Source organism: Eulemur rufifrons, chromosome 7, assembly GCF_041146395.1.
Source record: "Eulemur rufifrons isolate Redbay chromosome 7, OSU_ERuf_1, whole genome shotgun sequence".
NCBI classification, from domain to species: Eukaryota; Metazoa; Chordata; class Mammalia; order Primates; family Lemuridae; genus Eulemur; species Eulemur rufifrons.
Window position 1 is genome coordinate 143107035 of NC_090989.1, and position 25217 is coordinate 143132251.

The 25217-nt window shown below is 36.4% G+C and overlaps 1 pseudogene; it reads right to left on the minus strand.

Annotated features, from left to right (window-relative positions):
- Positions 1–18988: 18988 nt before the first annotated feature.
- The window catches only part of LOC138385813 (translationally-controlled tumor protein-like), an 87221-nt pseudogene continuing 80992 nt past the window's right edge, over positions 18989–25217 (minus strand).

Genomic DNA, 25217 nt, shown 5'->3' on the forward strand with positions numbered 1-25217 from the left:
TTTGATAAATTCCCATTATTTTACCAAGGAGACTTTTATCTCCTGTTCTTAGATGACTATTTTTTTTGTCATCATTTTGGACATTTTCTCTAAGTTGTATAGCTGCTATTCAGGCTTTAAAATTTTTATTATACAGAAAGCAAAATAGAAAAAGACAAGAAAACACAAGGAAATAACAAGGAATAAACAACCTTAGAATACCCACTGGCCTATTTTTCTCTGGTTTCAGTAGTAAAGTATTCTGGGTGAATAGAAATCACCAATGCCAACATATTTCATTTCTTACCCTGGACAAACATACACTGAGTCCCTGCTGTGCACCAGGCTCTGCGCCAGTACCTAACGAGGATGAATTACTCTTCTCTCCACGAAGGCAGTGGAGAGAACAGCTAAAAGCATGGGTTCTTGAATCAGACTGACCAGGTACTTACACAGTCACTCAGTAACTGTGACTCAAGAAGGCCGTGGAGACTGGCCATGACTTCAGGATCAGGCAGCCCTGAGTTCAAAATCCAGAATTTCTACTTATTGACTACATGATCTTGAATACATACTCAGTATCTCTCAGCCTCGGTTTTCTCACCTTTAAAAGAAGGACCAACAATCTTATTTTGAAAACTGTGGAGCTGAAATGCATACACATCTGCAACATGTTTAGCTCAGTGCCTAGGTCATGCAAAGTATCCAAAAAATGCTATGCTAGTTCTCTTCCTTACATGTGCCTTTTTTCCCAGATACACCTTTGGAATAAAAAAGGGTAATTGAGGGGGAAAAATCAACTTGAGTCTGGAATAGGGGGTGATTTATGACTATATCACTCTTTTGAAAGGACAGAATGTATTGCTGTGAGTAAAAACCACAAACATAGGCTGAGAACTTATCATCAAAATGTCTGGTAGTAATCATTGGTCAGAATTTAGGATTTTGTCAGCACCATAGACTTAATGACTCAAGAAACAAAAAAGGATGGTTAGTTTTCTACCATCCTGCAAAATATCATGTAGCACTTGTAGCAAATGTTGGTTTCAACCAGATCAAATTGCTCACCATCTGTTCATGGAAAGATACGGCCCCACTTCCTGCATAATAGACCAAGAAGGATTTAAAGGAAAAGGGATTGTCTCAAATTTCAGCATCAAATGACTGTGTTTATATGACCAAAAAGATCAGACAGTAAAGCAGAGCAATATAGATTTTGAAATCCCTTTCTGCATCTCTTGGAAAGATTTCATCTGCATTTTATGGAAGAGTGTAAAGCAACAGTGGAAAAAATACTTAATAGAATGCCATATTAAGTAAGTTTCACTATTTTAAGCCCCCAACCTTCAAAATGCTATTTTTATCCTTTCTAATCTTCAGGATCATTTCAGCTCTTAATTACTTTTGTACTATGCATATAGGATGAAATTTATGTATAATATTTCATATATTATTGAGTAATCAGCATGTATTTAAAAATAGTAAGCAACTGGAAAGCAAAAGATAAAACCTAGAGAACCTGTAAGAATCTACAACCTATTATAATTAACAAGTGAATTTAGCAAAATTAATTTGACACAAGATCAATATACCAAATAAATTTTATTTCTAAGGAAAAAATAGAAAATAAAATTTAATAAATGATATAATTCAATATAATTCTTCAAAACACATCAAGTACCTAGAAATCAATCTAACAGATGTGTAATATTATTACACTGAAAACTATAAAATATTTCTTAGAGGAATTACAGAACACCTAAATAAATAGAAGGATATATAAATTTAGGGATATGAAGACTCATGTTGCAATGAAATAAGTTATCCTCAAATTGATCTAGAGACTTTAAGAAGTCCTAATCAAAATTCTCAGTGGGTTATTTTTAGTTGAAAAGCTGATTCTAATATGTCTATGAAAATGCAAAGAGCCAAAGTTATCAAGGATAATCTTGAATATAAATATCTAAATATGGCCGGGCGCGGTGGCTCACGCCTGTAATCCTAGCACTCTGGGAGGCCGAGGTGGGTGGATCGTTTGAGCTCAGGAGTTCGAGACCAGCCTGAGCAAGAGCGAGACCCCATCTCTACTAAAAATAGAAAGAAATTATATGGACAGCTAAAAATATATATAGAAAAAATTAGCCGGGCATAGTGGCGCATGCCTGTAGTCCCAGCTACTCGGGAGGCTGAGACAGGAGGATCGCTTGAGCTCAGGAGTTTGAGGTTGCTGTGAGCTAGGCTGATGCCACGGCACTCACTCTAGCCTGGGCAACAGAGAGAGACTATGTCTCAAAAAAAAAATAAATAAATAAAAATAAAAAAAAATAAATAAATATCTAAATGTTAGTTAGAGGACTTATGTTACCATATATCAGGAATTATTATAAAGCTACAGTAATTAAGATAGTGTTACATCAGACCAAGGATAGACAAAAAGACCAATGAAACAGAATATTCTAGAAGCAGACAAATAGCTGAACATTCAATTTAAGTCAAAAAATATATCGCAGAGCAATGAGGGAAGGATAGTCCTTTCAAAAAAAGATGCTTGGTCACTTACATACTCATATGGAAAAATGAATTTTGATGCCTAACTTACAACATACACAAGAATTAATGCCAGACAGATCATTGTTCTAAATGTCAAAGGTTAAATAATAATGGCTTTGGGAAAAAATTATGAGACTATATTCATGACTTTGGGATAGACAGAGTTTTCTTGAACAGGAAACAAAAAGCATTTACCAAAAAGAAAAAATGTTGTATATTAGATTACATTAAAATTAAGAACTTTTGTTCATTGAACTAGTCCATTAAGATATTGGAAAGGCAATCCAAGAAATAGGAGAAGATATTTGAAATACACATATACAAAAAAAAGAATCATATATAGGCTGAAAATCAATAAGAAAAAAGGCCCATCTAAAATTGTTAAAAGACTTGAACGACATTTTAAAAAAGAGGATATCCAAAATACCAACAAGCATATAAAATGATGTTAAATTTCATTAGTCATAAAAAATTTAAATTACAAACACAATTTTCTATCACTATGCACCCCTAGATTTATATCTCAACTTTCAAGTATTGGCAATACTATGGTACAACCTAAAAGTTGGATTGTCAATTGGTATGATCATATTGGAAAATTGTTTGTTGGTATCTACTAAACACTGAAGATATGACTGCCTTAATTCAATTCCTACTTTTATAACCAAAAAATATTCACAAAAAATCTCAGGATGTCATTAAAATGGCCTCAAATATCTTAACCCAAATGTAGAATGAACAGAATGATAAATCATGATATATTCCTACAAATAAATACTATCCAGCAATGAAAGTAAAACACAATACTACTACCACAGCAATAAGGATGAATCTCATAACATAATTTTGAATGAAATAAGCAAGATCATATCAGTCCATTAAAGTTCACAAACAGGCAAAATGAATCTATGATGTTAAAGAAAGGACAGAAGTTATTTTTTGGTTGGAAAATGTTAGGGGATGGGTAGCTTTTGAAATACTGTCAACATTGTCTTTCATGTCAGAGTCGTGGCCAGAATAACGTGTTCCCTTTATGAAAAGACATTGTTTCATGCACCTATGATTCATATACTGTTCAATTATTCATTGTATGTCAAAAATTGACTTTAAAACAGTATTATTTCCCAAATATATAGAATAGTCCCAGATTCTTAAAATATTACATATTATCATTTTATAAAAATACTTGCCCATCTGATAAACCAAGCAAAAATGAGGCATATATCCTTTTCTTTGATTTTTCACTTTTGTGAGTACTGCACTACTAAAATATTTTAAATGTATACTACTTTAAACAGTGAGATTGAACCTTTTTCATCTTAATATGACATTTATATTAATATTAATTTTCCAAACTGCTCATGCCTTTTGCCCAATGTTTTATCTGTAGTGTATACATTTATTTTTATTATTACTATTATCATTTTGTGAAAATTCTCCATGCAGTAATAGAATTAGTAGCTAGCAGTGTATGTACAGTTATGAGCTTTGTGTGACCTTGGGAAAGTTATTTACTATTTAAGCCTCACCTTCCTTATCAGGAAAACTGGATAGTAATAACATCAACAATCATGAAAAGGTTTCTTTCTAAAGTTTATGTAAGTACCTAGGTGACATGTACATTACAAATTTTTTTCCCAATTTTTACAAATTTCCCACACCTATTATATGTAAGAGCCCATGCTAGATTGCATACTGAAAAAAAGACAATTTCTGCCATTAAACGAGTGCTCTGGTCAACTGTCACTCAAAGCATTGTGACTCTTTATTCCTCCCATTTCCATCCATCACTTTATTCTACTTACTTCCTTTCTCAACATCCCTCAAGGCAATTCTTTTTTTTTTTTTTCCCCATCCCTATAATCACTGCCTGTATTCAGGTCTTCATCTTTCCTATCTGGATATTATAATGGCTTCCTAACTAGTCCCTCTGCCTCCCTCTCATTACTCCCCAATCAGTTCAACTCCCTGCTGCCAGATTGAACATTCTAAATGCAGCTCTGATCATACCATACCCCTTACACAGATTCCATTTGCTTTATGAGATCACAAAGAAACAATCATCTGATCCACTCCCACATCATCTCTTAACAGTCCCCAATTGTCCTCTGATGTTTCAAAGATTCTAAAACACTAGCAGTTTCCAAAACAATTCAGGATGTTTATGTCACAGGAGCTTGCATATGGTGCTACGTCCCTCAAGAATACCTCTGTGGCTCTATTCCTTCCTTGAAACTCATCTCACATCATCTCCTCTGGAAGGTTTTCTCTTCCCTGGCATTTGGGGTTCTAGCTCAGCTGATCCTCCTATAAACTCCCAAAGTCTCATCCTCTCATGTGCAAAATTGCACTTAGATCATTTATTCATTTTTATGTCCAATTCACTGCTATTGAATCTGTTAAGGAGCCAAGACTATGTCTTTTATATCATTGTCCCCTAATCCTGAACAGTTCTACAGGAATGAAAGAATGAGTGAACAAATGAAAGAGCATAATATTGGGCTGCCTGTCATGGGTTGGCTCTTAGCAATATTCTCATGAAGATTTTTTACGGGAACTGAATATAATCATGTTAAGATTAAATTTTCTGGAAAAGAAGGGAAATTTTAGTAAACTCTACCCTCTATAGCAATATAGAAGCATTAGCAAATAGAAAGAATGAGACAGAGAGAGAGAGAGAGAGAGAGAGAGATTTCATACAAAAGGAAAAGACTCTAGTGCTTTAATTCACATGCCTTTTTCTGATAGGGAAAATGTCCTAAACTTAAGGGAACTTGAGGAATATATTATCTTTGGGAGTCCTGGGTTATTATTTTCACAAGAATGATTCATCCCTTCAACTTTCAAACTGCTTTTAAATCAGGGTTTTGGATGGAGAGAAAAAAAATCTATATTCCTTTGAAAGTGGTGGTGAAAAGAACTTTATAAATGGTCCCATTGGTTCTTTGGGGAGGATGGAACTCATCACTTCGTTGGCTGCCTGAAGGCCCTATTTTAGAGCTTATTTTCTTGAGGATTAGCTTGTATAGTATCAAATCACCAAGAGACTTAAAGTGAGACTACATCTATGCACAGAGAGATGATTTAAGGTTTTCTTTTCTTGGCATTCATATAGGAGGAGATTTGGAGGCCAGGTCCTGAGGAGAGTAACTAGTGTCTGCTGTCAATCAATCTGCAAGTGTGGATCTGCTCTTTCAAGCATCATAAGAGTTACATGTATGATATATCCTCAAAATTTTGGTTTTTTTTTTCCTAAAGTACTTATTCATAAACTACTTCTTTATGAACATTTTTTCTGTCAGTGACCAAGTTATACTTGTCTGAGTTACCCCTTCAGTATCTGAGTTACCCCATAGCACTTTTACCTAGTTGGTTCTCAGCAGATGAGGGTGTGAATAGATACTTAAGAACTCTCAGGGACCAGAAATCCAGAATATGTCTGATTTTCTTACATGAAAGCTTCTAAAGGATAGAGGTTCCTGTCCTCAATTCTATCTACATTCTTCAGACGTTCATTTGCAACAGACTTTAGTTTCTAATTTGCTGCGTGATGGATAGTGACAGCTGCACATAAAGCAGCTCAGAAAGCATAAGAGAAGAGAGAGCATCCATTACCTCCAGTTTGTGCACATTACTGTCATTACCCTTCTGCATCTGAGCGTGAGCTGCAATCATAGCTTGTCAAAAAGTATGAAATATCCCCTATTTCTTTTAGTACCACTAGTTTCTTGTGACTCACTGTATCATTTTACTAAGTTGGTGACATCTGTGTCTGTGCTGCCATAAAAGAAGTAGTGATGATATTGCTCATTTTTTTGGACTGAACATATTTGTGTAATGATTTGTAAATGTTTTGTGTGTGTGAGTGTGTGTGTGTGTGTGTGCATTCAGTCAGTACAAGAGAACAGCCATCAGGAGGAAGATCTCCAAGAATCTGGAAATAAGTACCAAACTAAAAAGTCAGCACGAAATGGATCAAAGTAGAAATATGCAAAATTATTAACACATACAGAGACAAAATAATTCCTAGGCTAGCAAGATTTGACAACATCCTAAGTAACAGTGGAAAGATATCTAAACATGAAGAAACAATTGGCTAGATTAAGAAGCACTAGAAAAAAACAACAAATATAGGGAGCCAAATATTGTTAGTGTCCATCCAGCCCTTTTCAGGGCCATTGTATGCCCTGAAGAAATAATGATAGGATCAAGTCTGCTTGGCATAAAACCTCGGCCACAGAGCCCACAACTTTGCTTACCATCTACTAACCAATCTTCCAATCAAAAAAGTGTTCTCTCAGGCACTTCCATACCAAGAATAAAGATGCTCTGAATTGAGGACATGAGTATCCCCAACACTGCACATGGAAAACATATATGCGCGCACACACACACACACACACACACACAAACATCCACACCCACAGAGAATAAGATGGCACATTAGCTTATGTACCTGGGTGCTATGAATGCGTGAGAGTTTATTTGATGTATGCTTGGTGTTTACTTCTCTAGAGGTCAGATCAGTTCTAAGACACTGAAAAGTCTGAGAACATAAGTAGAGATATATCAAAAGGCCACAAGGGTAAGAGAACTGAGAATATTGTCAAAAGAGTGATTGAAGCAATGGCTTACAGATTTTAGGATGGATAGGTAAGAGAGTAAAGATAGGAGAAGATGCAAAATAAAGAAAAGTTGGAGAGGTCAGAGAGTCAGAGGGGCTCTAAGGACAGGGAAGATGGGAGAAATTCAGTGAGCATGATGAAATGACAGGAAATTGTGATCAAAACCTGGAAAATCTAAACTTGTGATTCAGAGGTAATGGAGCAAATCCCAGTGATTGTAAGGTCCAGCACGTGGCTGTGGGAGATCATTGAATATGAGCTCCAGATGTCTGAGTCATTCATCCATTCCAGTATTTGACATCTAGAATGATGGCAGGAAAAGAGTTAGACAGGAATAATATGGATTAAGTGCCCAATTCTCAAACACCAAAGACCAAATGTTTTACCCACACAACTACTTTGATGTCTCCATATTTTATTCATGCTTGTCCCATCTGATGGGATGCCATAACTGCTCCACATTGCCCCACCACATTTGCATGGATTACAAATAGATTTCCGCTAGAATATGAGTTATTTCTGGTGTGTATCCTTCCTACAATATAAGTTCATCTTTGCATGCAATATGTATAATTTAATGACTATGTACATGTTACTGAATAAATAAAGGAAACATCATAATCACAGGGAAAGTTCAGTAATGTAATGCAGGTAATATACTGGAAATTTTCTGGTGGTATTAAAAGAACCAGGAGAGAGAGATGCAATACAGAGATCAAGAAAGAAGGGTAATTTTTTTATATGAGGCAATATAGTTGTCAGAATGGAGGGCACTGATGATCTGAATGAACACAATGTTGGTGGAGTTGTCAGAGCAGGAATGTGAGCCCTCTGTACTGAAAAGTGAATGGACATAGAACAAGAGAAGACAGTGCTGACATCTGTTCACTCCCCAGGATGCTTAACTCAGAGAGACATAGGGTACTAATGAGAGAAATTTTCCTAAGAATGTGAAATTTTTGATGCATGGTAAATGGCACTTTAAAATTTCACTTTCAGATTGTTTGTTGCTAGGATAAAGAAATGCAGTTAATTTTTGTACATTGATCTTATCTTATTGATCCTGCAACCTTACTATACTCACTTATTTGTTCTGGTAGCTTTCTAATAGATCCCGTAGGATCTTATACACAGATAATTATGTCTCTAAATACAAATAATTTTACTTCTTCTTTGCATTTGGTTTTCACTGTCTCATTGCACAAGCTAGAACCTACAGTACAATGTGAATAAAAGTGTTGAAAGGAGATACTGCTTTGTTCTTTATCCCATAAGGAAAGTATTCAGTCTTCTGCTATTAAGGTGTTAGCTATAGGCTTTTTGTAGAAACATCAAGTTAAGAATGTTTCCTTCTCTTCTTGGTTTAATTAGAGTTTTTATATGGAATGTATTATGGATTTTTCCAAATCATTTTTCCCTATCTATTGAGATAATCATGTGTTTGTTTGTCTCTTGAAATAGTAATTATATTGATTGGCTTTTGAATGTTCAACTAATGTTGCATTCCCAGGATAAATCTCATTTGGTCATGATGCAGTTTACTTTTTAAAATTGTTTGGTTTACTGAAATTTTGCTAAGAATCTGTGCATCTGTGTTCATGAGGGATATCAGTACTTAGGTTTCTTTTTTTGTTATGTATTTGCTTTGTTTTATAATCAGGAAAATCCTATCTTCATAGAATGAGTTGCGAGGTAGTCTCAATTTTACAGAAGAGGTTATGTAGAATTTGTATTATTTCTTCCTTAAATGTTTGGTAAAATTCACTACTGAAGCCATCTTCATTTGAAGTTTTCATTTCTTTAATAGATATAGAGGTACCATGGTTATATATTCCTTTTGAGTGAGTTTTGACAATTAGTGTCTTTCAAGAAATCTATCCATTTCAATTACATTGTCAAATTTAATGGCATAAAGTTGTTACTAATATTTACTTGTTATCCTTTTAATATATCTATATAATCTGTGATAATGTCTCCTCTTTCATTCCTGATATTTATAATTTGTGTATTTTCTCTCTTTTTTTCATGGTTAATCTAGTCACAGATTTATCAATTATAATGATCTCAAGGAATTAGATTTCGATTTCATTGATTTTTCTCTATTGTTTTTCTGTTTTTACTTTATTGCTTTCCATTCTTGTCTTCATTATTTCCTTCCTTCTGCTTGTTTTGGGTCTAATTTGCTTTTCTTTTTCTGATTTCTTTTTTTTCTTTTTCTTTTTTCTTTTTTTTTTTTTTGTTTTGAGACAGAGTCTCGCTCTGTTGCCCGGGCTAGAGTGCTGTGGTGTCAGCCTAGCTCACAGCAACCTCAAACTCCTGAGCTTAAGCAATCCTTCTGCCTCAGCTTCCCAAGTAGCTGGGACTACAGGCATGCACCACCATGCCCGGCTAATTTTTTCTATATATTTTTAGTTGTCCAGCTAATTTCTTTCTATTTTTAGTAGAGATGGGGTCTCACTCTTGCTCAGGCTGGTCTCGAACTCCTGACCTCAAGTGATCCTCCCACCTTGGCCTCCCAGAGTGCTAGGATTACAGGCATGAGCCACCACATCCAGCCTTCTTTTTCTGATTTCTTAAAATGGAAACTGAGGTTATTGAGACCTCTTTTAATTTCTAATATAAACATTTAATGCTATAAATTTTCTTTGAGTACTGTTTCAGTTACATACAGCACATTTTGAAATGTTATGTTTTCATTTTCATGTAATATAAAATTCTTTTTTAATTTCCCTTTTGAATTTTTCCTTTAATTCATAATTTAGAGATATGCTATTTATTTTCTGAATATTTGGGAATTTCCCAGAAATCTTTGAGTTATGTATTTCTAATAAATTCTGTTGTGTTCCTTGTATGCTTTGAATTTTAAAAAGTTCATTGAGACTTGTTTCATGGCCCAAAATTTGTTTATGTGCACTTGAAGACTTTGTGTTCTTCTGTTGTTGGATAGAGTATTTTATAAATGTAAATTAGACCTGCACTCAAATGTTTACTGCAGCACAATTCATAATTGTAAAGATGTGAAATCAACCCAAGTGCCCATCACTTCATGAATGGATTAATAAAATGTGGTATATGTATATCATGGAGTACTACTCAGTCATAAAAAAGATGAATTAATACCTTTTGCAACAATCTGGGTGGAACTGGAGACCATTCTCCCAGGTGAAATGTCTCAAGAATGGGAAAACAAACACCACATGTACTCACTATTAAATTGGAACTAACCGAAGAGCACTCATGTGCACAGAGGGAAATAAAACTCAGTGGACATCAACCAGGGAGGAGGGGGGAGAAAGAGAGGGGCAAAAACCTATCTAATGGGTACTATGAACACTATTTGGGTAACAGGCACACCTTTAGCCAGGATTCAAGCATTACAAAAGTGATCAATGTAACCTAAAACATTTGTACCCCCTTAATATTTTGAAATAAGAAAAAGAAAGAAAATCATAAAAAAAAGCAAATTAGATCTGGTTCATTGACCATGTTCTTCAGTCTTTCATATTCTCACTGACTTTCTACTTGTCCTAAAAATTTTGAGAAAGGGAATTAAAATTTTATTTGAAAGTAATTGTGAATTTGTAAATTTCTCCTTTCAGTTCTATCAGGTTTTGCTTAATATATTTGACGTTTTTATTAGGTGCATAAAAATTTAGGATTATTACATTCTCTTTATTAACTGACCCTTTATCATTATGAAATGATCTCCACGGCAGTGTCTTTTGCTCTAAAATATACTTTGTCTCATATTAATGTAGCCATTCCAGCTTCCTTTTGATTAGCATCAGCATTGTATATATTTTCCAATCTTTTAATTTTAATCTGTTGTATCTTTATATTTAAAGTGCCTTTCTTATCAGCAGCTTGCTATTTTATACAATGCGACAGTTTCTGCCTTTGTTTGTTGTATACAACCTACTTCCATTTCTTTTTCTTCTCCTTTGCCCACTCACAGAAGCCCCCTGCCCCTATCTCTACAACTGGTCTTTCAGTCCCAATAGTTCACTTAATCTTAACATCCTAGCTCAGAGCTTCAGCTTTCTCATCTGCAAAAACGGGACAATAATAGAACTTACTTTAAAATGGTGCATTAATAAATGGATAAATCATATGCAAATCATTTATGAGCCAGAAATATAGTATGCCCTCAGGAAATATATAAAGCTAGTTTTAGTTTGACTTTCTTTTGTGCTTCTCAGAGCTATGCACATAGCATAGTAATTACTCAAAAACTGATCTTCCTTCCTTCCTTTATAAATTCATTCAAGAGTGTCTGTTCTGTCCAAAATGCTAGGATTTGGGGATTAAGAGAGATGAATAAAAAAGCAGATCTGACCCTTGCTTTCAAACAATTTGCAACCTTGGTGGGGAGAAAGGGGAGGCAGGTATGAAAGAGATCTTTTCATACAATGACGTAAGTGAACAAACAAGGTTTGTAATTAACTTCATGGGAACACAGCCTGAAATCAAAAAAGCCTCCATTATAGAGAAGAGGAAAAAAAATTCATAAAGTAGGATCCCCAGGGTTCTAACTTTCCCAAGAATAAATGGAAATCTACTGTTTTTAATTTCAAGGATGTTCTGCTAGGCAAGACCAAAGGCAGCTAAACACTAGAATACCTGTTAAAAGTTTTAGGAATTTATTCCAACTTGAAGAACCACAGTTGGCCTCCTGAGTTAAATAACTCACTGGCCCTAGTTAATGCCATAGTCTCTGTTCTGTAACTACTCAGCTTTTTATCTGTTGCAAAGCCAAAGGGGCAGAAGGAGAAGCTGCTCCCTCAGGACAAGAGCCCTCAAAGAAAAACAACACAGAGACTGCCCTTCTGCGGGAAGGGAGTGAAGTCTGCACACGGCTGCCGTGTAGGTGTTGAAGGCTCAGGCCTAACTAGTGACCACGGCAGGGTCATTATGTCCGAGATAACTAGCACAGGTTGCCTATAGGTGGGCAGAGCATGTTGAGAGTGGACCCCTGCCTGAGGAAAGAAAAATTAGGCCTTGCAAATTAGGACAAACTCTTGAATCTGGAAATGAGGACAGGGAGGCAAGATATGTGTATTAACAGAATGTTTTATCTTCTGAGAGCAGAAGAGTCCTCTCCATTTCAACCTCTTCTTTTTAGGAAAACCACAGCTTTCTGCGGAATTGTTGAGGGGGGGACCCCTGGAGCATCACATGCAGGAAACAGGTTGTGTGGGGCACATGCACCTAGACCAAGAAGCCCCCACTGCTGCCTGTCCCCAGTTTGGGGTCAAACTGCCTTCTGAAAAGCTGTTTTTTCCTGTTTCTGGGGCAGGGTCCAGCTGCATCATCCCTGGGGCACACATTTAGATAATCCATAAATGACAAGTTGTAAGTCAAGAAGAAAGGAATGGCAAAGGTTGTTCTCATTGAAAACAAAAAGGAGCATTGATTTGTCTGAGCTTTAAGAAAACGTTTTTTCGTTTATTTAAACACTAGCTCCGTCACACAATTAAAATAGGAATTGATAGGGAAAGCACTGATTCACAGCATCATTTCAGGGCCTTGGTCAATATGTAAAGTACTGTTTGTCTGAACCAATGATGTAATTCCTACCCGTAGTTTCCATTGCAGAAAGGGAAGGACGGGAGGCTCGAGTTCCTTACTTTACAGGCCCCTGCCAAGATAGACTTTAGATCATTACAAATGACCCTCTCTTGGGAACTAAGTGTTTTCTGGGGGACACTATTAAAATAGAGATTAATTTCTTTTTTAATTTTCAGAAGAAACAGATAATTATTTTTTAATCTTAATTATTTTCCTGTTATAAATTTCCTTTAAGTATTAACACCTAATACCATCATCAGTACTATAATGAGTACACAATGGTGTCTGCTTTTGAGTCAATCTATATATTTGGTTACATTAGGTTCAATCTATTGATATTTCATGTTATTCTTCAAAGGGCTCTCCTACGTTCTATCCCTTGATCAAATGTAGATTTCTTGATTTTTTAGGAACCAAAAGAGATTACCATACTAATAGATCAATCATACATTTTTAGGGACAAATATTCTTCTATGATACTATTATTTGCTAGCATCCAATAAACACTTATTAAATACCTGACTGGGTGGTGGAATTAATAGATTATAAAGCAGGGATTTTTTTTAGATGAGAAACAGAGACTCAAGAAGTTAAAGGACATGTTTAGGATCACCTTGCTGGGAAGTACCTGAGCCAAGATTCAGAGCCAGTGCTGTCCGACCCCATAGCCTGGACTCATAGGCACAATGCTGGAAGCACAGAGGTAAAGTGGGTACCACTGATGGTGTGTTGATCTGTTAGGGGTCAGTCTTGTTTACCTAAGAAGTGCCAGACATGTAGTGTTTATTAAATAAACTAATGAAGGTCTTTAGCACATAAACAACCAGGAAAATCACCCATCAGTCTAACAATTGATACTAGAGGATGAAGTTATAACTGTGTGAATCAAATTTGCTTTATTTCATGTTAGGAATTTGACCAATAAGACATTAATAAAATCTAATCTTAAATCTATGACTGTTTTACAACATGGTAGTCTTCCTCACATATCTGTGGCCAGAGCTCTCTACTTTCTAACCCTGTTATGAATAAAGGCATAGATTCTTGGTCTTATATTCCCCTAAGGAAAACCTTGGCTTCAGGTTAAGTGCTTTAGAAGCAGAGCCTGAGACAGAGATTCAGATACAAATGAGTTTTGAGGAAGAACTTTCAAGAGAAATCTGTAAGAAAGGGAAGAAAAAAGGGTAATGTGGGGGTAGGAGAAGGAACTGAGTACAGATGTGGTCTCAGTCTAGAATCTAACCTATCCCACAGAGGGGTGGCATAAGTCACACTGCAAAGATATCCCTGCCTAGAGGCAAGGGGCCTGGCCTTTTGCACATCCACCTCAGCAGTCGTTGTTAGCTATGGCAGCTTCAGAAGATGAGATGGATCATCTCCTGTTCTGGGTGGTCCATGTCCACAGAGAAGGGCAGCTCTGAGTCTCAACAGGCCACACTAACAGAAGCTGGGGGAATGGGCAGTAGTAAAGGGAAGCATGACTGGACCTCAATAGTGTCCACTACAACCATCCTGGTGACTTGGCGACTCCGTGGCTTTCTGTCCATAAGAAAGCAAACATTACTGATTCAACAAAAGGCAGTGATCCCCTATCTGTGCCAGCTCCTTATGTTATGCCAACTTTACAAAAGTGAATAAGCCATTGTCATTTCACACCTGGCTACTGGCAGCTCTATGTCTAAGTGAGAAAGTAAAGAAGTAAATATACGCACAGGAGAATTTCCGATCATGAGGAGTACTATGGGGAAAATTAAGCATGCCAGTGTAAAAGAGTGACTTACAGGGTAGTGACTGCTTTGTATTGGATGACCAGGAAAGGCCTTTCTGTGGAGGGACCATTTGAGCAGAGACTGAATTGAATAAGAGGAAGAAATAAGCTACTGAAGATCTATGGGCAGAACTTTCCTGACAAACGGAACAGCAGGTCCAAAGTTCCTATGGTGGGAACAGGCTTGTCACCATCCAAGCATTGAGGAGAGAATGAGAAACCACTGAAGGAGTAACCAAAGCATCAGGAGGAAAACCCAGAATGTACCCTAACATGGAAGCAGAAAATGGAGGCATGAACACAACCAGGCCAACACAGTTAGATGAAGACTGTGTACCAGTGGGAAGCCTCTGTACCAGGTGCTGGAAATGCAAAGATGAACAAGTTGTGGTCTCTGGCCTCAAGGAGGCCACATATTAATCCTGAGACATCTAGACATGTAAACAAAAATTCCAATTCACAGAACAAGTAGTGTGCACTGTGAAAACAGAGAGAAAAGCACTGGATTGTGCTTGGGTGGGGAAGCTAGCACCTCCAAGTTCACATCTTCAGGTTAACAACAGAGTGGATGTAGGTTTTAGAGCATGGGTTAGAGCTCACCTGAAGGAGAAATAGAGGATGTGACATTGCAGGAGAGAAAACAGTATAAGCAAAGGCATGAAGGTGCAAAATCTGGAATATATGAAGTGCACGCATAGGGAGGACTGGCAGGAAGACAGTTGGTGAGGAGAGGCAGGAAGATCTGCTGATGTTTCTGGACAGGCAAAATAGAGTAGCTCGAAAGCAATTACCTGTTTCATAACTTTCCTTTAATTAAACAGCACCAGACAAAGTTAGCTTTAGCTTGCCTCCCCAGGACAGTGTTTCTCAAGTGTAGTGCATAAAGGACCTGTATTATTATCACCCAGAGTACTTTTCAAAATGCAGTTTCCCAGGTCCCCTCCAGCTCTTCTTTAAAAAGGTTTTATAACTTGCTGAGTTATAATCCTTTTCTAATTGGAAGATAAATACTTCCAAAAGCCTATAAATATCCTCACGGGTAAAAATAAAATTGTATCACCAATTGTGTTTACTTCTAAGATGGCTGCATATTTGCTTTGCCATCATATTTTATTAATACAAGAGCAGTAAGAATTTTAGCCATTTTAAGAGCTGGAGAGGGAAAGGTTGCTTAGGCTCATGGGCCTCAAGGTAGAGCCAGCACCATACATAATTTACTTTATTTACTCCTCACAACAGCCCTATGAGGTCTGGACTATAAGTATTCCTATTTGACAGGTGAGAAAACTGAGGCTCAGAAAGATGAAGGAAGTCATCCAAAAGCAGATTTGATCCCAATATCCAACATCTTCCTATTTGCCCCGTACAACATTGCTCCATCACCAACCACGTCACACTGGGCTATGCACACAGTTGGCTGGAATTTCCAGCTCCTCCAGTGGAAGACAGCTTCTTCCTCTCACCAGGTATCACAAGGTGAGAAATACTCCAAATGCAAAAAAAAATAAAAAAGATTAAGGCACTGGGGGTCAAAAACATATAGTCTTAAGATCTCAGCTTCACCACTATTTAGGGGAAACAAACCAAACTTACAATGAAATATTTTTCTTTCATTATATTGGCAAAAAAAAAAAAATTTAACAAGTAGAAGAAAGTGAAGAGAAACATACTATCTCACATTCTGTTGATAGGGAGTGTGAGGAAAGAAGGCAGCCAAAAAGAAACTATCAATGTAATATGCATATATCCCTTGACGCAATATTTTTCTTCTAATCTTACAGAAAGACTGTATGGTCTTATGAATGGTTACATAAATTTAAGGACTCAGTATGAAAGGAAAGTTCAGAGCCCTTGTTTAAAACTTGTGAAGAATTTCAAGACAGTGACAGCAGAGCATCAAACCAAAGAAGGAGCTCCTGAGCATGGTGCCTTTTACAACTGCACGGATCACATGTGCATGAAGCCGATCCAGACTACTGCACATGAGTAAACTTACACAGTCAACATGCTTATTGTAGAATTGTGTGTAGTAGAAAAAATGTAAACTGTAACGCCACCCAAAAAAGGTAATGTTTAAATTAAGTATGGGATATTCATACAATTAATTATTTGTTTCCTTTAAAAAAATGTGGTTTATATATAATCTAATATGGAAATATTTCCAGTAAGATAATATTTGCTAAGGGAACAAGTGAGCCTCTGCAAAATAGGTGTAGTATATTATAACATTGTTGACAAGGGAAAAAAGAGAGAAATGTGTTTGTAAATGGGAGTAAAATGCAAGAAAAGGGACTGATCAAGCATGCATAACTATTCACAGGATTATGCATGAAAATGGAAGGATCAGGGACAGGGTAAGAGGATGTCTGTGTTTGTTCTGTACAATTCTATACTATTAGACTCACTGACATTAGAGTGTAATTGAATAGTAAAAATTTTTAGAGGAAAAATTAGCATGTAAAATTCCCAGATAATTGAAGGAAATAGATCTAGAAGCTGAGCAAGTAAGAGAAAAGAAGCATTAAAAATAAAAAGCATAAAAGTAGGTAATAAAAATCTAAAGCTTTTAGAAGACAAAGATTCTGAGAGGAGGAAATCTACAAGCATCACTTGTAATTTAGAAGAGCAGAGAAGTTAGAAATAAGTACCAGGCAAAAATAAATACATATAAACAGGGGTGACTGTATGGATAAAATATATTTCAGGGAAAAAAATTATTAAATGGGAAAAAGAAGTGTTTTATAATGAAAAAGTTATAAATCTCTAAGAAAGTCAAATGTCAAGTTTTATGTGCTGAATAGCACGCCATTGAAATATATAAAGCAAAATTACTAAAAATACAATGAGAAGATTTTAAAAAGCAGCAAGATATTTAATGCAAACCCCTAGGTTTCTGATATATCAAATAAATGTAAAAATTGGCATACAATAAAATAACTACAATGAGACTGCTCCCTCAAAGACAGCACAATACAATGATTCAAGATGAGTTCTATAGTCACATGGCCTGCAGAGGGATCTAGATTCTACCACTTACTAGTTATGTAACCTGGGGAAAACACTTACCTACTACTCTAAGCTTTGATTTATTATCAGGTAAATCTATGAAGGGAAAATAAAGGAAAAAAATGTATACATATATGTATGAATAATAATGTTTACTTTAAAATATGTAATATGTTATAATAGTTTATGTGAATTTCTAGGACACTATACATTATCAAAATTGACTAGAAAAGTTTAAAGCTGAACACTTACCATAGAAAGAACTGAAAGATTTATCTTTAATAAAGAACAGACCTCAATGATCTGTGAGTCTTAGAAACTATTCAGGGATAGTATTTAAGCTATTCCAAAATAAAGGAGGCAGAGATAGGAAGCTTCCAAATGTATCTTCACAAATAGAACCTGATATTAACACTTGACAAAGATAATAAATAGAAAACTACAGGCAAATTTTGCTTTTAAATTTTGATTTAAAATTCCTAAATTAATTTAGGTAAATACATTCCAACAATATTGTACAAGACTAAAGCCTCCATCGCAATTGGTATTTATTCCAAGAAGCAAGCATTGCGCAAAATTTTAAACCCACTGATTTAATCATCGCTGGTATCCAGTGAGAGGTAAATCAAAATAACAATGGTACTCTTATACTAAATTTTACCCAACAAATTGATAAAAGTTTAAAAGAACTATAATATATGATAAGGTGGCAATTAAAACCAGTGGGGAAAGTATAAAGAGATTAATTAATAAAGTGTGTTTGAGTCATTGCCTACCCAGTGGGAATACTGTTTAGAACCCTACCTCACAGAGTATACAAGAGAAAAAAATACCAACTAAAGACATATCTAAATATAAAAAATAAAATAAAATGATTAGAAAAAATATAGAAGCATTCTTCTTCTTCTTCTCCTTCTCCTTGTTATTTTTCTTCCCTTGATCCCTATCTCTATCTCTGTATCTTAGTTTCAGTTTAGTTTTAGTTTTGGAATCAGAGGAGACTTCCAGGCAAGAAACTAAACTTAGTTTTAGGGAGGAGGAAGAAGTGACAGATTTGACTACAGAATAAGTATAAACTACATTTGATGAAAACCATTAAGTGTAAGAAAATATTAACACAGACAGAATTAATATCCTAAGAACTCCTAAGACTCAGTAAGAAAAAGACAACTCAATAGAAAATCAGTAAAAGTGATAAATTGGCAACCCACTGAAAAATAAACGCAGAGACCCAACCATTATATACGAAGATACTTAACCTCAGCAATAATTACAATGAAAATTTAAATAACAAGATTGCTTCTTTTGTGTTTGGTTTTGGTTTTTTATTTTTATTTTTAGTTTAAATGCATTTTATTTTTAGACAACCTACATGACATGTTTTTTCCTTAAAAACAATGCCTACATTCCAAATAAATCACCGTCAAAATAAATGAAGAGCTCAAAATGACATCAGTCCCTTTTGTCTTGAGTCCTGGTGTTGTGTGGGTGATAAACAGAAGCCAGTTATGGTGACAGGTGCTAGATCCAAAGTAATTGCCAAATTTGTTAACATTTTTCCATTTCTAAACTATCCTTAAAGAAAATCATATATGGGGTCACACCATCCTCACGGTAGTCCATAGAGCAACTGTGCCGTCTGGATTCATGTTTTCACCAATAAAGAACTGGCAGTTTTTGACATTAGCAATGATGTGTTTGATTTGCTCTGCAACCCCTGTCATAAAAGGTTTTACTCTTTCTGGTTTCTGTTCTTCAAGTTTGCCTTTGATTGACTTCATGTAATCTTGAATGTATTTCTTTCTTTATTTTTTGGGGTAGTTTTTTTTTTGTTTTTTTTTTTTTTTTTTGAGACAGAGTCTCACTCTGTTGCCCAGGCTAGAGTGAGTGCCGTGGCGTCAGCCTAGCTCACAGCAACCTCAAACTCCTGGGCTCAAGCGATCACTCCTGCCTCAGCCTCCCAAGTAGCTGGGACTACAGGCATGCACCACCATGCCCGGCTAATTTTTTCTATATATATATTTAGCTGTCTGTATAATTTCTTTCTATTTTTTTTAGTAGAGATGGGGTCTCACTCTTGCTCAGGCTGGTCTCGAACTCCTGAGCTCAAATGATCCGCCCACCTCGGCCTCCCAGAGTGCTAGGATTACAGGCGTGAGCCACCGCGCCCGGCCTGTATTTCTTTCTTGTAGGCTTGTTTTGTGAAGCTGGTTTCCTGCAAGTGATGGTTCATGACGGTATCAACACCAGAGATCACTGTGTTTTCAGTACCTTCGCCCTCAGGGCCTTCAGCGGAAGCATTTCCACCAGCGAGCGAGTCATCAGTGTTACCCTCTGTCCCACTGACCACCTTCCCCTCCACCTCCAGGCACTGGCAGTCCGCAATCTCTCGGATCTTGTAAATATCGGAGAATATCTCATCGTGGCCGATGAGGTCCCGGCAGATAATCCTGACAGTGGCTGAAGGGAGATGACAGGCGGCGCTAGCTTAGCAGGAGCCGGGAGCTGGAAGCGAGGGCGACGGAGCTGAAGCGATGATGAGGGACGGCGGAAAAGCATAAGATTGCTTTTTCACAAATCAAGTTGTCAGCTATCTATCTGGGAAGAGCCAGCGCTAGTGGCGATGTAAGAACTAAGAGATCTCATACATTATGGAAATATAATATGATGCAATCTTTTTGGAGGACTATTTGACAGTATATAGTAAAATACAAATGTTCATTTGTTATTGTTCAACCATCCTACTTTTTAGGAATCCACACTATTGAAATAGTAAAGATAATACATGGAGGTAGACACAAGGATCTTCACTACAACATGGTTTTTAATAAAAAACAAAAAACTCAGAAACAACCCAAATGTACGGTAATGATGAAATGGTTTTAACAACACAGTACCTGCATTCAACAGAATTCTATGAAGTTTTTATAAAGAGAGAAGGCCCATCAATATGTGAGTGGATTAATAAAATGTGGTATATGTATACCATGGACTTCTACTCAGCCACAAAACACAATGGTGATCTAGCACCTCTTGTATTATCCTGGATAGAGCTGGAGGCCATCCTACTAAGTGAAGTATCACAAGAATGGAAAAACAAGCACCACATGTACTCATCATCAAATTGGTATTAACTGATTAACACTTAGGTGCACCTATAGTAAACATTCATCGGGTGTCCAGCAGATGGGAGGGGGTAGGAGGGGATGGGTACATTCACACCTAACGGGTGTGGTAGACACCGTCTGGGGGACGGACACGCTTGAAACTCTGACTTGGGTGGGGCAAAGAAAAAAATTAAAAAAAAGAAGAAGACCACATGCACTGACCTGCAGAGATTTCCAGGGCCTATTAAGTAAAAGTTAAAAGTATTACCAATAGTACAATCCTATTTTTGTAAAAAGAGAATATGTGTAATTTGTTTGTATGTTTAAACAGTGATTCCTATTTTTATGTTACTCAACAAATCCTTAGGTCTCTCATTGAAGGTTGTTCTTTATTAGTTTTAATTCTTTTTTAAAAAATAGAGTGTTCTGTTCTTTTACAATGCATCTGTCTTGAGCACTTCATCTTGATTCCAAATGTCGTATTCACCATAGCAAGTCTATACAGTACCTCAAGAAAACATCAGCATATTGGAGGCTAAAGTGGTGCAAGGGACTAGAGTATCGGAGTCCATGCTGATCTAGCATGGCTTTCAGCACTGAGAGAGAAATAGGACATCCAATGCAGAAGATATCAGAACCAAAACTTACGCTCTAAACATAGACAAGTGTGGATATCAGGATAATCAATGGAAATTGCTAAAATTGAAGTGCAAAGTATATCAGTCTTTCCAAGAACAAACATCAGAAGGAGTGAAAAAGGAACTAGTGTTGGCATCCAGTTATTGATTCTTTCATCATTCAGCAAATGGTCCTTGTGCACTGAAAGTGTGCCAAGAGTGGTTAATAGTTGAGGAGATGTATGTGATCTCTCCCTCCTCAGATGGGTTTATGGAGGAAGGTGGAGTACAGACAGTGTATGAGGCAGTGGTTAGGTGCTATGACAAGGGTACATCCACAGTGGTGTGGGCCAACATAGGAGTGATCCTTCACTTCAGGTGTGTTGAGGGTGGGTTAATAAAGAGCAGGGAGGTGAAGAAAAAGCCCAGAATGGACGTTTTTTTTAATCTAAACTATAAAGAATCACTCAAATTTAGCCAAATGAAGCAGTGAGGACTGGAGAGCACTTAAGGCAAAAGAAACGGTACTTGCAAAGGCCCCTGGGTGGAAGAGCACACAGCATTTGAGTACCTGCAGGAAGCTCACTGTGCCTGTGAGGGGAGGAGGGCAGGGCGGGGGTGGGGGAGTTTAGGGGGTGGGCCGTGTTGAGAACAAAAGGGGGAGTAATGAGACCTAGATTAGACAGATAAGCGAGGACCCAGGCGTGAGGCTAGAGTTGGTCTCAGATACTTCCCATGGGCAGCTTTCTATGCACAACCCACAGTTGTGTGGGTATGAATTTTACATTTTTTCGTGTAATAATATTAATGTAGGTCAACTGATCATTAAAAAATTCTGTGAGTAGTATGATTTTCCATTTTGCTTCAGTTTTTCACTGAACATTTTTATAATATACTCTGCTCCATTCACTGCATTTAAATGTTGCTCTTGTTTCTGCACTGTTTTGCATGAAAGGGTGAATAAGTTATGAGATAGAAGTAGATGTGCAGAATCCAAATCACTAATCAGTATAAATCCCGTCAAGAGTTAATTTGCTCAACTTGGTGCAGGTTTACTTGATGTTGGAATCAGCATTATAGAAATACATAGATACAGTGAGCCCTCTGTGTAAGTGGGTTCCAGCATCTGTGGATTCAACCAACTGCAGATGAGAAATATCTGGGGGGAAAAAAGGATAGTTGCATCTGTACTGAACGTGTACAGACTTTTTCTCCCTATCATTATTTTGTAAGCAATACAGTGTAACAACTATTTACGTAGCACTTACATTGTATTAGGTATTACAAGTAATATAGAGATGATTTAAAGTATATGGTAGGATAGTATAGGTTATATGAAAATACTGCACCATGTTATATAAAGGATTTAAGCATCCATGGATTTTTGCCATCCATGGGGGGCCTGGAACCAATCCTCCATGGATACCAAGAAACAATGTATATGCATATAAACATGCATGCAAAGGCATACATACACATATTCAGATACCAGTATATGAATGGGGTCGGGCTTCATGCTCATTTCTTTAATGCATTGAAGTTTGTCAGCCAGTTGCCATAATTACTTCAAGTAAGCACAATTAGGCACAGCAGGTTCTTTATGCTAGACAACATGAGTCATTTGTCAGATTATATTTGCTATTTTCTTTACATGATAACATTTCTTGTTCAGGGATGTCCCGGTGTTTAGGGAACAGGTGACTCAGAGAGCCATTCCGGAAATGAAATGTGGGGCTCCAGGTAACTGGCAATAAAGAAGTTGAAATTGGCAATTAAGAAACCAGAAATTAAGCATTTGTGTTCCAGAGCCTTAATGAGTTTAACTTGTGGTCTCAGAGACCTGCTGTGGCCTAATGGAAGTACCAACTCAACCTCTCTTTGTGAGGAATTAGAAAAACGAGGTCTCAAAAATAGTAATTCAGCAGCACACAGAGCTTTCATTTATAGAGTGGCATTTGCAATGCAGTATTTCAGAACGTATGTAATTCATGGGAAAACTGTAATATTTCTGACAAAGAGTATCCACCAAAGAACATTTCTTCCTCAGAACCACCTGAGAGCCATCTATGACAATGAAGTTTAAAACGTATTTAGTGATTAAATTCTTCTGAAAATATTTTCAACAGTTCACCCAGAAGATTTTCAATGTCCTAGTCACACTGATCCATTCCCATATTTTTCTCACTGCTTATCTTATTGAGAGCTTTATTATTATATGTTAATTTATATTCCATAGATGAATATTTCTTAAAAATGAATCTATGAATTCATGAAGGAAACTGTGGGCTTATACTCAACCCTTATGTATCTCAAGGATATTTTAAGTTGTGGGTTTTTTTTTTTCCAAAATATTACAGGGATACGTTTAGGTTACGTATATTGCCTTTGTACACCCTGAGTCAGAGCTGCAAGTTAAGTTGTGTTTTATAAACATTTGTAAATATTAAACATTTTATATTTGGACCACCTGTGACCTGACTATCCCCACACATTTTCTATGCCTAAATTGATATTTGAACACTATCTTAATAGTGATCTATTAAAGAAAGAGTAGAGGCAGACTTCATTCTTCAAAGATGCTTTTGAGCCACACAAAGGCCAACGGTGAGATGTCAAGCTGTGGGGTGAGGGTTCCATAGGTAATTAGAACACTCTGGGTTTAGAAACTCTTCTCTTCTAGGGGTCTCTTGTTACTTCAACTAGATTTTGAACTTCTCAAAGACAAAGCCTTGTCTTTGCCTTGCTATTCCTCAAGTCAAAAGTTATGCACATTCCTGTTGAATTGCCAAGGAATGAATGAGGTATGCTGTTAAAATGCTGTCGTTTTATTTTCTTTAGCATCAGAATACTTCTTCCTAGTACCCGAACATGTATCTCTGTAGGATACTGTACCCTCCCATCACATTGCGCCAGCAGGAATGCCTAAGTCTGTCTCAGCAAATGTGGAGGTGAGACAAAAATCAAGAATAAATTATCTCCAAAGTGTTACACAGCCTTTTTGTCAGTTAAGTTTGTCTTCAACAGAAAATATACCAATTAAATGCTTTAATATGCCACATGAGTTGATTTCATGGGAGAAAGTTCTGAAAGTCAAAAAATGTTTTCTTGTATGGTTTGGTTTTTCTGGAAAATAACTTGAACTTGTGTCCCACTTGGCTTTACTGTAATGACCCCAACTCCCAATGGAGGGCTAGATTCTGAAGTAGCAAAACCTCTGATTCCAAAGTCCTGATACAAAATGGAATTTCCACATGGAAAACTGAAACCCATCAATAAAGTACAGACACAGCATGAAAATAACTTTTAAATACCAGATATCATGCTGTAATGGAATATGCTAAAAACAACTTCCAGAAAAATGAAATAAAAGTATTGGTATTAGTTCCTGAAATCATAAGGAAGTTAATATACATGTAATCTATACAATATTTTAAATTATGATATACAATAGTTCCATTCATTAAGCCTCAGGGGGGAGTTCTGAATAATTTCCTGCAATTACAAAATTACTCCCATTATATCCTGAGACATCAATAAAAGCATTGTAAAATGATTTTAATGAAATCAGAAGTCCACTACTCTATGTAAACCCACTGACATGGAATAAAATAGAATAAATAAGCTGTTTCTCAGTAACTAGATTTTGGTTCAGAAATTCCAAATCTGCCGATCAGAAACTTAAGTACTGATTTTGTTTTTGCGTTTGCTTTTGTTTTGTTTCTTTTTACTATTTAAATTAGTAGCTTATTATAAAAAATTTTTAATTTATTTTATGTAATGTAATATATGTCCATCATAAACATTCAAAAAATACAGGCATAATGTGAAAATTACAGTTATAACACTTCTTTTTCTTCTCCTAAATCCACTTTCTAGAATTTACCACTATTTGCAGTTTGGTTTCATCTTTCCAGAAAACTCACCATACACAGAAATCGTTTTTGTAGGAATGGGATATTATATGTACCAGTTAGGGTTATACCATGAAACAGCACCA